Source organism: Hyposmocoma kahamanoa, unplaced genomic scaffold (assembly GCF_003589595.1).
Source record: "Hyposmocoma kahamanoa isolate Upper Pololo Valley unplaced genomic scaffold, ASM358959v1 102, whole genome shotgun sequence".
Lineage (NCBI taxonomy): Eukaryota > Metazoa > Arthropoda > Insecta > Lepidoptera > Cosmopterigidae > Hyposmocoma > Hyposmocoma kahamanoa.
The window spans coordinates 3,523,004-3,538,302 of record NW_020653337.1 but is presented as its reverse complement, the minus strand read 5'-3'; positions in this window follow the sequence as shown (position 1 = coordinate 3,538,302).

The following is a 15,299-nucleotide window of genomic DNA, read 5'->3' as shown; positions in this document are numbered from 1 at the left end:
GCGCACTTTCCGGTAATCGATTTCAATAAAACTTGGTAATTATATGTAATTCCACGTATTTTTGAAGTCGGTTTTTTTACTACTCTGTACTGAGATTATAATTTGATTGATTGATTGATTACTTATTTGACAGTAATTGTGATGTCTTGATGTGTAAATGAGTCTAACATTGAAACAAAATATGATTTAATTACATCATTTTAAGTACCTAATAGAATTGAGTCTAAAAAGAAAGGACATAATGAGCTACGAGGTCCGCCACGTTGGCCTACAATATGATAATGTGATAAAAAAATAGAAAGATAAGGATCAGGTGGTGTACGAGAAACATTACATATTATTTTGAGGTTTACGAAGAACAGATAAAATCTTATAAGAAGCAGCAGAGCTCCTTGTGAAAGAGTTCATCCAGGAAAGTACCGACAAGCAGTAATGTGACCAGATGGAATTATAGGGACAAGGTACTTGTCAATTTATGTCTCAAGGTGCACTGGCCACTGCCTCTCAGATCGTTGTGATTTAAAGCTTTGAATGTCACTACAACTGCTATGGACAGGCGTGTCATTTGCCACCAGGCGCACGATTTGTTCGTCCCGTCACTAGGTATCACAAAAAAAGTACAGGGGTCATAATGAATACGCGCTGACGTCAGACCAGACGCACGAGGCCTTACGTTCATATCGGTTCACGTGTAAGCTGGAATTGTATTGTGATGTACATTACACACGTGATATTTATAGGTAAGGCTTCTATGTTTTTAAAAGAAAAGTTTGAAGAAAAGAAAACTTACTTTGCTTCATTAGAAATTAGTTTATCTAAATGAGAAACAAATCGATATGGTCATCATCGAATCTACGGAACGCTAATGGACGGCCGCCATTGCGAAAAACATCGTTGCCGAGAAAGAACGTGCTTTTGTTTTGTTTGGATTTAAAGTGAAAAGATCTTATAATATAATTTGCAACAGTCATTGGAGTTTCTTTCTGTAAACATAGTAGACACTACGAAAACTTTATATAATAACAATAATATTACTCCAGTTTTCGTACAAACTGCAAATCTGAAATAAACTCCGGTCACTCGAAGACAGTATGAATAATCGCACCAATCATCTCCCACACGTTTTGTCATCGTTCTTAGTAATACATCATCGGCATTCTAATCACGCTCAAGCCAGTCTACACCGGTTTTTTTGGCACACAACCAGTGCCACGCCTATGCACGCATCATTCGCGTGCCTTGCGTGTTAGCAGTGGTAAGTAACAATCGTCATTTGTCACTGTGCCAAAAAAAATGATGTCATTGACTTCAGAGAATAAAGAAAAGTGAAATTCTTGTTAAATAATGCTTACGCCTTTCCATTCGAAGTAGATTCAGTCCATTAAATATCTGCTGAAGCGACAAGGAAGATCTAAATAGAGTATAATTATTAATACAAAGACTGAACAGATAGACTATTTTTTTCTTCGTTCCGGTGGTACATTAACCCACGACTATGGTGCACCGTAGCATAGCTCTTAATAACTGATCCACAGGCCAAGTTACCGAGTCGTCGAAATTCTCCTATGTATTTTTATTATAGATCTTTCGGCATTCATCGGCGCTAGCGACATCTAGTGAGAGATTTTTGAAAAACGTCACCGCAGCCGGTATCTTTACAGATACCTACTTCAACTGACGTAGCTGTCGCTTTTTGATCAAACGTATTATTGAGGTTTTTTGTGAAATAATTCCACTAGCGTTGTTATTATTACTATTAATACACGATCGAACACATAGAAAAACTTTTTTCTTCGACTTTGGGACTACTAAATAGAGCATATTTGTTTTTCAAACAAACCAACGTTTCAGGCTCTTTATAGATATTATGGTCACGGCTGGCTGAGCTGGTAAAGTCATCAATCAGGGCCCCATTTTAAATCATTTAAGTTGTGTCGATAAAATGACAATGACAGGATTTTGTACGTTTCGTACTAGCTAGCTAACTATACAGCTAGCCACTAAGTTGCTATTTAACTGCCATTGCAATTTTTGGAACACTGCTCTTCGATGGCGAGACAGTGGCACGGCTATCGTGTATTGCACTAATATTATATTTTTTAATTTTTATTTTTATTCATCCTGAAATCAGCCTTGTTGGCTATAAACAGACGGGTTGTGGTATCTGTTTTTAAAATGATATCAAGTGACTGGATTGACGAGTCGTGCGCCTGGTGGCAAGCGACATGCTTATCCATAACAGTTACAGTACCATTCAGAGCTGAAAGGTATTATGGGCACTGCCACTGCGCCCGTCAACCTCAGACATAAGTTGACAAGTTCCGTGTGTCTGTAATTTCACCAGCACCCTTAGCCTTCTGAACCGGAACGAAGTAATGCTCACATTACTGCTTGGCGGCAGAAATAGGTAAGGTGGCGGTCTTCCCTGGACGAACCCTTACACAAGAAACTCTACTGCTACTAAAAAAATCATGTTGTTTCGGCTGTCTGAGATGGTTAAGTTATCAACCAGTTATGTCTTACATTAAAGCAAAACACCCTATACTAAACTATGTTACTAAAGTTACTAATTTAGATAACTTTACTGTAGTAGAGTGAAAATTAAATCAGTATTCGCGGCAAACACGGTAAAATAGTAATTTGTTATGCAAGGTTGCAAAATTGTTGTCTGACGCCATTGTCCTATTTTGACGTAAGTCCTTATATTGAAACCAGAGCAAGCGAAGGATACGATTCAAAAATAGAATCCTGAGCGTAGCGAGGGTTTCAAGCCACAAGTATGCAGCAAGTATGTAGCTGAGCGAAATACGCAACTTTTCATCTCACTTTAGAGAGGAAAATGGTAGATGCAAGAAAAACAATAGTACTATAACAGATCAGTTTTATTTAGTCATACATTAAAAATTAGTTATCGTTCTGTCAATTTAATGTTAACAATAATAAGAGTAAAATATACCAACGGTTTATTTAAATAAATAATGTACGATAAATCGCTTAGTTGAACGTGTCATTATATTTTTTCTTTTATAGTAAGAAAAAGTTAGGTGCACCACAATCCATCGTCAAGTTCGAATTTCAAAAACCTTTTCCACTCTAGCGCGGAAAACATGCTTTAGCATGCAGATTTTTAATGAGAAAGAAAGAGCTTTCCGAGCTAGTGAGGTGAAAAAGATATTATACAAAGTGTCATGGACACGTGAAGCACCAGTCACTCGTACGCAAATTAAAAAATGAGAGTGAAGTTAAGCAATGTCAAATTTTTTTTGTCAACTATCAAATGTGAAATAAAATAATGAAACAATGCCAATAAAATAATAACAATAAAACCAAAAATAAATCATATCAAAGAAGTATTATATTATATTAGAACAGCACAAATAGAAACAAAATATCAATTTGTTTTCATTTAGAAAAAAAAAAATCTTTGATGTCATACAATCAATTATCACAAATAAGTAATTTTTTTAATATGTTTTTTAAGTCTGCGATAGCTGCAGGCAAAGCATTATTATGTATTTTTGGACCTAATAAAGCAATTCCTAGAAAAACAAATGTTTGTGTGTGTGTGTGTGTGTGTATCATGTGTGTATGCGTGTAAAACTTACCTTACAATGTTTACATTTACTTTTAGATCTGAGAAACCAAACACAAACGCCGTACCCGCCTAGATGTTGAACTTCACCCCCGCGACCTTTACGGGCGACCCCTCGGCCACGACCTTCAGTCCCGCCCCGTGACGTCACCGGGAGCCTTGCCTCGCCGTACGTCTGTAATCCCGTCCAAACTGCGCAGTATTCCGGAATTGCGTAGCTCTTTTTACCTCAACCAATATCGCGTTGTTGGTGTATTATAATGTATTTTTGAAATAATTTTCCTTCATCATAGATTATCGAAGTAGATAATAAATTCAAATGTAGAGTTGCAGTAGACTTTAATCAATGTTACTATTTCAAAGTGTAATTTAATTACTTATGAAGTAATGGCTTACCACAGCTTTGTAGGATTTATCTTTAAGTATGGTGTCACTTTCTGGGTAACTCTGCCTACAAATAAATAATATACGACAGTTCTCGACCTTTTTTCCGTGACCTAAGATTGTTGACCTTCCCATGTCTGGAGGCGTCTTTGTTTATAAAGACGAACTCGAGCGAATTTCCAGAGAAAATAAGCTCACAAGCACACCAATTTCGTACCAGGAAATATCTGTGAACTGGCAACCGGTACTATCTCAATTTTGACAATTTTACAGGATGAAAAAAAAATTGTTGTAATAATGTAATAAGTGTAATTTCTTGTAACGCTGCGGAGTATAAAATACTATAAAATGGTATTAAAAAGTGAAATTTTTAGAAAATTGTTGATAGTATCGGTTGCCACTTTACAGTCGATATACGGTTCAAACAAGAAAACGGCCTTATTCAAAAATAGCGTTGTGGATATGGCACCCAAATTGTTCAAAAAATCCCAGACGCAACAAAAAATCATAATGGAATGCGATTTAAGCATGTGTAAAACAACTATTAATTAATTGACAAGTGTTACTACAGCATAGAAGAATAATTAATTGACAGTTGCTTCAAATAGGTAAATGCTGAGAGTTGGGAACCAATTATTCTTATTTTTTGTTTTATTTTAATTATTTTAGTAGCAATATAGCTATTATAGCTATTATAATATAGAGCTCCTTGTGAAAGCGTTCCTTCTGGGAGGTACTGCCACTTTACCTATTTCTATCGCCATGCAGCAATGTGAGCATTGCTACGTTTTGCTTTTAAAGGATAAGGGGAACTTCAGCATATAAAGCAAGTCCTACATGTGAATAGTTGAAGATTCCACGCCAATTCCACAGGCCCCGTGTGAAACCACCAACTTTCGAGCGAAGACCTGCCATTTTACCTTACGTGAGAGGTGTTACAGACAAGATCGGAAGAGTCCTCAGGCGTGCATCTATCAAGACCTATTTCAAGCCCCTGAGGAAGATTTCTCAGTTCCTGAGACCCGTGAAATGTAACATCCCCTTACAGGATGCAGGAGTGTACAAGCTTGACTGTGAGTGCGGTCTCTCTTATATTGGACAAACGAAGCGAAGTATTTGTACCCGCGTCAAAGAACATATAGCTGATGTCAAACACCGTCGCGTAAGCAAGTCTACAGTCTGCGAGCATGTCATGGATAAACCTACACGTTCAATGAAGTTTGACAAACCCCAGGTCCTTGCAAAAGAAGTCCGTTATCTACCCAGGATGAAATTACAGGCACATGGGAATTGTCAACTTATGTCTCAGGGTGACGGGCGCATTGCCAACAGTGCCCCAAAGATTGTTGCGATTTAATGTTCTGACTGGCACTGTAACTGTTATGGACAGGCAGCTACATGCCTGGCACCAGGCGCACGACTTGTTGGTCCCGTTATTTGGTATAATAGTAATTTAAAAAAAATTACTTATAAAATAAAGATTATGATTATGGCTTTGAGTCATTTCATCAAAAGTTTGGAGAAAATAGTACGAAATTCCATCAAACAGGAGACTGTATCTGTTGAGAATTACAGATCTTTTTTTAATAAAAACTATGCTTTGGAATTATATTTCGTGTTTCGAATAAAAACCAAAAACGATTACCGAGAACTAGAAACCACTTGCGGCACTGTTTTAAAGCAAAAAATGACCTCTTTTTGTGTGGTATTCGGTCACTTTGGCCCGTCGTATTATAAAAATGTGCCTAGTCGTACTGTCTGGTCTGTGTTACCTATATTGTTCTTTGAATAAAATAATTTAATTTAATTCCGTAATGTTGTACAATTACTAGTAATATTTCACAGAGTCACAAATTGATTTAAGGGGCAATGTATACGGGACTGTAATAAAATAAAATTTGCCATTTACGAAGTTTAAAACTATAGTGAAACAATAACTTTATACTAAAGGTTATTTATTATGTAGCTTCTGCGTATTTGGATGACAAAAATCCGTGGTAGTGACCCGTTTAGCTCTTGCAGGTAGTCTCGATCCAATATGTTTTAAATAAATAATGTAAATGATAAATGTATTCAAATTTATATTTACAAAGAGCAATCCGTTTCTTGCTCGTTCTTCTCAGGGGAATCTGCCTTACGAATGAGCGGTAGAATTTAATCAATATAACCATTTTAAGTGTAATTTGTTTACCTATGAAATAAAGATTATTTGATTTGGACTTTAACTTTGAATGTAAAGATTGATTCAAACGTCTTCCAGCAAACCGTTCCAGACGCTATTCGTCTTTTGTTTTTGGTTTGTAACGACTTTTTGTAACAGAGTCATCTCTGGGAAGTCTATGAAATTAATAATCTATTAATTTATGTTATCTAATAATTATAACAAATTAGAGTTTTGCAAAAAATAATGGTAGTAAAACGTTATGCACCATTTCCTTCAGGTGCTTGTTAGCAAAAGGTATTTGTAAGAAAATTATTTGCTGAATATTATTTTATTTGTACAACAAACAACTCGCCGTCAAAATACACCGGTAAAGCTGAATAAAGCTGATTAGACTTCCCACGTATGCCCTCTATGGGCGTCCCAAGCTCCGACCTCGACCTTCCCAACTTGTGACGTCATCACTCGGAAACGGAACCTTGGCTTGCCACGCGGCAGTATTTTTGTCATGCGCCTTCTCATGTTAAAGTCACGAAGCGATATTGTACAAAATATTCTTTAACCCGTACTCTTCTACAGAACTCTTCGATGTCTTAACCGAATCGTTCAAATGGATATCGTTCTCGAATCGAAGGGCGCTTTCCGAGCTATTCAGAACTTTCGGATACAATATCGTTATCCAACAACGTTTATGGAGTTAGTCAGCGAATATAGATTATAAGCAAAAATAAATCCTGTTATATACATTTTTAAGACTTTAAAGGCTTAAAATATAGGAATGCATTGATCTCGCAATAAAATAAATTAATAAAATTGAACAAAATCCAGATTTTATTTATATGAGATTTCCATATTACATTCATGCTTTGTAAACAATAGGACGTTCGGTAACTTTCATTCGATAACTATGTTTTGAATAACGTTTGTAGCCTTTGCCGGTTGAGAAGTACAAGTAATGGTACGGATGTGACGTCATTTGGAATACGACAACTTTGACGTTCGATTCGGTTATTGTGAATAAAAATGAAAAGAAATCGTACGATATCTGAACGAATCGGTCGACAACTGAGTTATCGCAAGGTTCTGAATCGACCGTGAATCGATGTCCCTTACGACATTTTAAATTTCCACCGTCAATGTAAATGAATGATTTTGTTCGTGTACCTATCGAATTTTAAAATGTTGTAAGGGACATATTGTCGTACAGGAATACGTCTCTTACGACATTTCCAACTTTTAGTGGACTTTTAGTGGTTCCAACAGCGTAGTTTACATTTTTCAATTCGAAAAAACTTTTTTATAAAAAAACCAACCTCAAAGTTCGACATCTATTTGCCAAGTTTTATTGAAGTCGGTTACCGGAAAGTGCGCGAAATCGGAATCATTCCCTAGTTTGTAATCCTTATTGGTGGAATTTTAAATTTAAATGTGACCAATACTGACGTATCCAACAAAAAAAAAGAAAGTAATCGCGCAACCATTACACACTTACAAATACAATCGGCGTGTATAAAAATACGCTGTGTGCACAGGCTCTAACTAGTGTAAGCCCATGACCGCGTTTTTGTTAAGAATGGCGACAAACTGCCCAGTGGACAATACATTGTCTTTCTGGATTTGTGTTAATGGTTGAACCACTGTTCTTCAAAATATATGTAACACATTTCGAGAAGAATTAGTAAAATTAGAAAATGTAAGTAGGTAAACGACAACACTGGGAACAAAATTGCCAGATAATTAGTAGAAACAGTTTAAATGGTAACATTGAGCTGGCAAGATAGAATTTAAAAGCCAGATGTCGTTCGCCAGGCAGCCTGCAGGTTAAAATAACAATAACCACGCTCTGAATAGTAAATAGATGGCAATATGCAGTAGGAAATAGTACCTATACAAATTGTTCCAAGTTTTATCAGTTTTAACTTTAATAAACTACGAAGCTTGTTGAAATTTGTTACACCCTGTTAAGTTATTCACTTTGTAACGAGTTCGAGATCACCAGACTCGTGATACCGAAATCTACTCTGTTGGCTTTCAAACATCTTTATATATCATATATTGGACCAAAATGGTCCTATATGTTCTTGTAAATCTTGGCCACTGTATAAAAATACACCAGTATTATCTACATAATGGCGGATTTTATGGCCTCTAAAGACGTCAGAAGGCGTCATTCAAACACCACTGTTGTGTTTGTATATACTATATATAACGATAAGAGAACCATCCCTCGTTCACACCCACGATTACGTAGGCCGAGTAGAGCTGCTTTTATCACAGTAGATATTTTGGTTCCTTTGAGATATTTTTATATTTTTAACAGAGTGCGTATAAATGACATAAAGTCATTTATACGTGAATAAATGATGTTTGCCGTGTATGATGTGTACACACGTCCCTTTGACTTGATTAATAATTTATATAATTACATATTTTTAATAAAAGTTTTGACAACGTTGCCATATACACCATTGTTTCTACCAGTCCCATATCTTTCTACAGAACTTTTGTTTATAGTGCCTTTCCCTATCAACCTCTTGGTTATGCGGGAAGGGCACTATGCGAGCGAACCCGCACAGAACCATCTAAGTCAGGTCCTAACCCCGGATCAGCCCGTTTGCACGGACTCCATCCGGTTCTCTATAAGGCTAGTGCCTTAGGTTGTACGTACGTACGTGTTAGGGTGCACGTACTGCATCCTCCCTATTTTCCAGATAGGTACCGGAGCTGTATGCACGCTCACTTCCTGTCGCGCAACAACAGAACAGCGTCTCTCCAGTTTTCAAATTCTTACGAGGCCGGAGGGACCGGAAGATGTCTAGCTCATCCTCTACTAGCTCTGTAGCAGTGTCCTGCGACAATGTCCGGACATAACTACCGACTTAAAGGGCAACTCACGTGTCCCGCGCGTCTCCTCGTCTCAGGCCCTCAACTAGACAGCTACTAAGACATGCTACTGCCACCTTACCTATTTCTGCCGCCAAGTGGTAATGTAAATATTACTGCGTTCCGGTTTGGAAGGGTAAGGGTCCTCTACTTCCCTGGACGAACTCTTTCACAAGGAGCTCTACTGCTTCTAAAATTATTCTCAACATGTTTATACACTGCTAAAATATTTAACAACTTGTTTATTATAATTATTAATACAAAGATCGAACACTCAGAAAAAATTCCTTCGATCCCGCCGGATTCAAACCGACGTCTTCTAGCATACCGTGGCAGACGCTATACCAACTAAGCCACGGAACGAACCAGCAGACTCACGAATTTTTCTACGTGCTTACGTCGTATTTTTGTATTTTGGTTTTTCAAATACTTTTTAGCCGCGGCGCCTCTATGAGAAATCTATAATATTTCGTCACTCAGTTAGGTACCTTTACAGCTATCATCCCGGCTAGAGATGTCGCTATTCATTGTATTTAAATTTTTATTGAATTGATATTCCATTATTTTTATCTGAAATTACTCCACTAGTTTGTATCCACTCCACTAGTAATTACTTCACTAATTTCACAAAAAAATAATTGAATATCAATTCAATAAAAAATTAAACATGTTTATTGTTTACCATAAAGTTCACAATAACTCCCTCTTCCTTTGATCTCCTCAGTGTTTTTTTTTGTAAAGGACATTTGTACCATTGGCCAATGGGCTCAAGAGGACTGCTAGTCACTATATAAAACAGTGTAGTCGGGTGTTTAGTACCTATTATTACACCAGATGTCGCGACGAGTACGGAATAATTGTTTTTGTAACTAATTTGTTTTACATTGATATAGCTGCAATTTATCAAAGCTATTCTAATTTCTAGTGATAACAAACCAATCAACTAGATGGCGCTTATTTCACAAATTTTTAGGGATAGTGCCGGCTATTCTTTTATTTTGTTTAGGATTAGCGCCATAACCTACATTAGGAAGTGTTAATTTATAAATTAATTTGTACCATACTACCATCTACTGACACGCATATTTGTCAAAGTTCAGTAGAAAATTTACTGGACTACTTACTTAGTGTTACAAGGAAAAAAACTGACTTCTTATATTTCATATTAAAGAGAAATTAATTGATATTTTGTCAGCTGAAAATTTAAAAATTGTAACAGTTTAACATTTATCATATCAAACTTTAATAAATAAAAAATTTCACAACTCATGTTTATGATATTCACACGAACGCACATACAACATTGAACTCTACAAACCTGTATTATAAGGAAATTAAAATAAATAAATTTAAAAAATGACAGTCGACCAATTTATTATTCTCAAATTAGACCTAAAAACAAACACGTAAAATAACCGGCCAGGTTTTTGTAAAAAACCCTGAATTATTTTGGGGCTTTCTCTAGTGTAGTAGAAAAATTCCCATACTGTGGATTACTGATGTGTGTAGGTTCGTTTCCAACGTATACACTTCATTGTGACCAGGAATTGATGTGTTTTTATCATCTGTAGCAGTTATTTGAAATGGACAGACTCAATACCATTACTATTCTCATTTTTTTTATAATACCACGTGACGAGAGATGGTAAGTGACACGCCTGTCCATAACAGTTGCAGTGCTGCTCAGCTGACATCACAAATATCTTAGAGGCGCTGTCACTGCACCCGTCACCCTGAGACATAAGTTGATAAGTCCCATGTGCCTGTAATTTCACCAGCAACCTTACCCTTCAAAACCGTATGGTGGCATGACTTCCCTGGACAAACTCTTTCACAAGATTTTACAGTAGAGCTACTGTAAAATCAATTTAAAAAATCAATAATACAAACTCTTTTAAAGAATGTCGATACGGGCGCGTCTCTACCGGTGAACTAAAATGTAAATAGACGTTGTTTAAAGAATGACCATCTATGTATCGTTGGCGTGGGTCGATTCCTATTGACTTTTCTGTAGAAGTTTACCTATTGCTTCGTTGCTGACCGGAAATTATTATTTGTTACAATTGTTATAACAAAGATCGAAAGTTTGTTGTAATAATTAATACAAAGAACGAACACTTAGAAAAATTCCTTCGATCTGGCCGGTTTCGAACCGACGTCTTCTAGCAAACCGTGTCAGACGCTAAGCAACTAAGCTTAGTTGTAACTAGTGGAATAATTTCACAAAAAAATACTTGAATATCAATTCAATAAAAATTTCAATGCAGTGAATAGCGACATGTCAAGCCGGGATGATAGCTGTAAAGGTATCCAACTGTGTGACGAAATACTTTCACACATTTCTCACAGATGGCGCTTTGGCTAAAAATTGTTGAAAAACCAAATACAAAGATACGACCACAAGCACATAGAGAAATTCGTGAGGTCCGCTGGTTCGTTCCGTTGCTTAGTTGGCATAGTATCTGGCACGGTTTGCTAGAAGACGTAGGTTCGAATCCGACCGCATCGAAGGATTTTTTTCTGAGTGTTGAATAATCTTTGAATTAATAATTATAACAAACTAGTGGAGTAATTTCACAAAAAAATAATAGAATATCAATTCTATAAAAATGTAAAGATCGAAAGACTAAAAAGAATTCATTCGGTCAGACAGGATTTGTACCTGCAGGTCGATTCAGAATCCTACGATAACTCTATTGTCGACCAATTTGATTAAATATCGTACGATTTCTTTTAATTTTTCCATATTACATCCATGCTTCGTAAACAATAGGACGTTCGGTAAGTTTCATTCGATAACTGTTCTGAATAACGTTCATGTAATCGTACGGGTGTGACGTCATTTCGGTTTGGTTTAGAATACGACAGTTTGACGTTCGATGCGGGTGTTGTGAATAAAAATGAAAAGAAATCGGTCGACAACTGAGTTATCGTGGATCGACCCCCAGCACCTTCAGGCAATCCGTTGTTTCTTCACTTAGAGAGGTACCTCTACATCTACCATCGTCGACTAGAATTTAATAATTGTAATTTTTAAGTTTATTCAATGTCACGATGTTTTTATCTATTATATATCTCAGCGGAGCTTCGCTGGGCTTGAAACTGTTTTTGGCGAAGAAGCACCATGCAAGACGACCATTTATAGCTGGTTTGCAGCATTCAAACGCGATCGTGTGAATCTCAGTGACGAATCTGGTGATGGTCGCCCGTCCACTGCTGTGAACAACAAAAACATCGATGCTGTGCGCCGTATGATCAAAACAGACAGGCATATGACATATCATGAGATTCAGGCATCTTTAGGCTTTCGCATGAGTCAAAACAATCAAAACTACACAAACACTTGCGTGTGAAGAAGCTGAAGCTCTCGGTGGATCCCACACAATTTGACTGAGGCTCAAAAAACGGATCGCGTCACTTGGTGCAATGGCATGCTTACCAGATTCAACGAAGGGGCGCCAAATTTGGTGTGGTACATAGTAACAGGTGACGAAACATGGATTTATAGTCACGATCCCAAAACAAAGTAGCAATCGAGCGTATGGGTCTTTCGAGATGAGCCGAAACCGACCAAAGTGGCGCGCGTGCATAGTGCCTCTAAGCGGATGATTGCTTCTTTTTTTAACAACAGGTACAGGAACAGTTAGCATGCTTGGGGCCCTGGTTTTACGTACTTCACAGTCAAAGTCAAATGGTCACTTATTCCACAGGTAACATTTTTACACCTGAAAACGTAATTTTTTAAGCTACTGCTTGTTCACTGCGCTGACTTCCCTAAGAAGAACGAGCAAGAAACTCTAGGGATTGCTCTTTTCAAATAAACTTAAACGCTATGGAATACACTTTGAATCATAATTGTGTGGAATCTAGAATTTTGTTGTCTTTCCATACTTCTTTATTTAATACGTACAAATCGTACAACGTCAATTTTGTAATATGACTTTTCAATTGAAACACTTTTAATGTAAGTTTTAAACTTAGGAAATGATAATCTTAATATATATTCTCCGGAATGTTATTGTAAGAACGTATATAGTTCCCCATAAAATAATCGTTTACTTTAGTAAAACGAAAACGTGGTACCATGAGTTTGGACTTAGTTCTAAGGTGAATGTTATCCATATTTTCTTTCTCAGAGAAGTTCTAACACTGAGCAGGAATTGTATTAGAAGACTGATTAAGACACCAGAGACTGTAACTTCTGCCATAAACTTCAAAGACCCATCAAACTATAAAAAACGAAACACCCAATGCATATAAGTACATTAGAATGTACTAAAATAATTCCATGCTTCAGGCCCATGCAGGCCCTCAGTTTTGTATTTTTCAATGTATTTTCCTATATACTTAACCATAAGGTCAGGGTGTACAATTTATAGCGCAAAATTTGAATGCGATAATTTTCATTACATATAATGTACACTGGGCGTTTACATGATTAACACCTACTTTCATAGCATTAGAGCTTCTTGTGAAGAGTTCGTCCAGGGAAGTACGGCCACTGTATCTATTTCTGCCGCCAAGCAGTAATATCAGCATTACTGTGTTCCGGTTTTGAAGGGTACGAGTGCTGCTTGTCAACTTATGTCTCAGGGTGACGGGCGCAGTGGCAGTGCACTCAGATCTTTGTGATTTGAAGCTCTGAATGGCACGCAACTGTAATGGATAGACGTGTCGCTTACCACCAGGCTCACGACTTCTTCGTCCCGTCCCTCGGTATTGTAAAAAAATGATAATAGTAATGGTATTAACTGAGTCTGGTCACATCAGGGGTTTGCTACAGATGATGACAACACATCAATTGCCGGTCGCAATGATGCGGAATTTCTCAAACCCTGAATGAAGCTACTCTAATAATAATAAAACTCTTATTAATATCATAACGAGTAATGTTGTCATAATTTTGTGAATAAAATCCCAGTTTATGTCCTTCTGCTGGGAACGAGGGCTCTTCATTATGTGGCATAACCGTTTTGCGTGTAATTATAAATGTGCGTAATAATTTTGTAAATAAGAAGAAGCGAATTTCCTTGCTTTCTAAACGAACATGGTTTCAGGTTTTTTAATGCTCATTTGTCTTAGTTTTGAGGCTCAACACGAAACTACCAAAGTAAATGTATACAAATCAAAGATTAGCTCAGGACCACAGAACAATAAATACAGTAGAAGTGGTTAGTAAGCATCTGACGCGTGCCAACTATAGGTCTCGGAAGACCTATCTGAGCTCAGTCCGCCATTTTGGCTTTGTATGGTATGGTTGTGTCATTCTTTCGTGCAAATTTTCTAAAATCCTAGAAAAATGCCTTATTGCGCTGTTTTGGAGTGCAAAAATGATAGCCGCACTAAAAGTATTACCCGTAGTATTTCATATCATCGGAAAGACTTATTTTATGAAATTTTCAATTTTCTGTTTATCGAAATAACTTTTTTGTTGCAAGGAACGGAAGTCAAGATTATATCCTAGCAATATGATCGTTTCTTTTTTGGAGAACTAAATAAAAACTCCACTTCGTCGTCATTCAGCAATTAACCGCTAGATGGCAGCACATTGATTGAAATCTCAATAATATCAAAACGTCGTAACTTGCAATAATAAGGTATTGATAGTATTGAATTTTCAACGATATGCCAACAGGGTAAAGTTTAAATTACATTAACAATCCCGAATTTGTTATTTCTTTTTAAATTTGAAACTACGACCAATCAGTATCAACATTTGAAGAATGTGTCAGTTTTTTTTTCTTCCGTGCTCAGAACAGATTGAAATGTCCATTGATTTAATTTATTTTATGTGTGTAGAGAAAAAGAATCTTCTAGAGATCAATCATCAAAAAAGATGAGCGTATAGATATTTTGCATACTGCTTTTGTAAATTTAAAACGATCTAAATTTAAAACGATCATTTAAATACATGCTATTATAAACTAGCATAACTATTTAACGATTAGTTATAAATTCTTATTAATTACGATCAAATTTATTATTTTTGTAGGATGATTTTTGTTCAAAAGTAACCATCTCAGGTGGCTCAGAAAAGTTTAGTGGAACTTAATTCCAAATGTTTTTATTTTCATTGAAAATTTTATTTGCGAAAGACTTTTAATTATTTAATTATTTATAACACAACAAGAGACAACATTTGGTAAGGCATAGTTCTTATGTATAAGTCAATTGCAGGTATCCACATCACTCAATATATACCCAGATACAAAAACAATAATAAAATAAAAACAATTTTAAATATTAATATTCCAATTATTGATTAATTTGACTAAAATT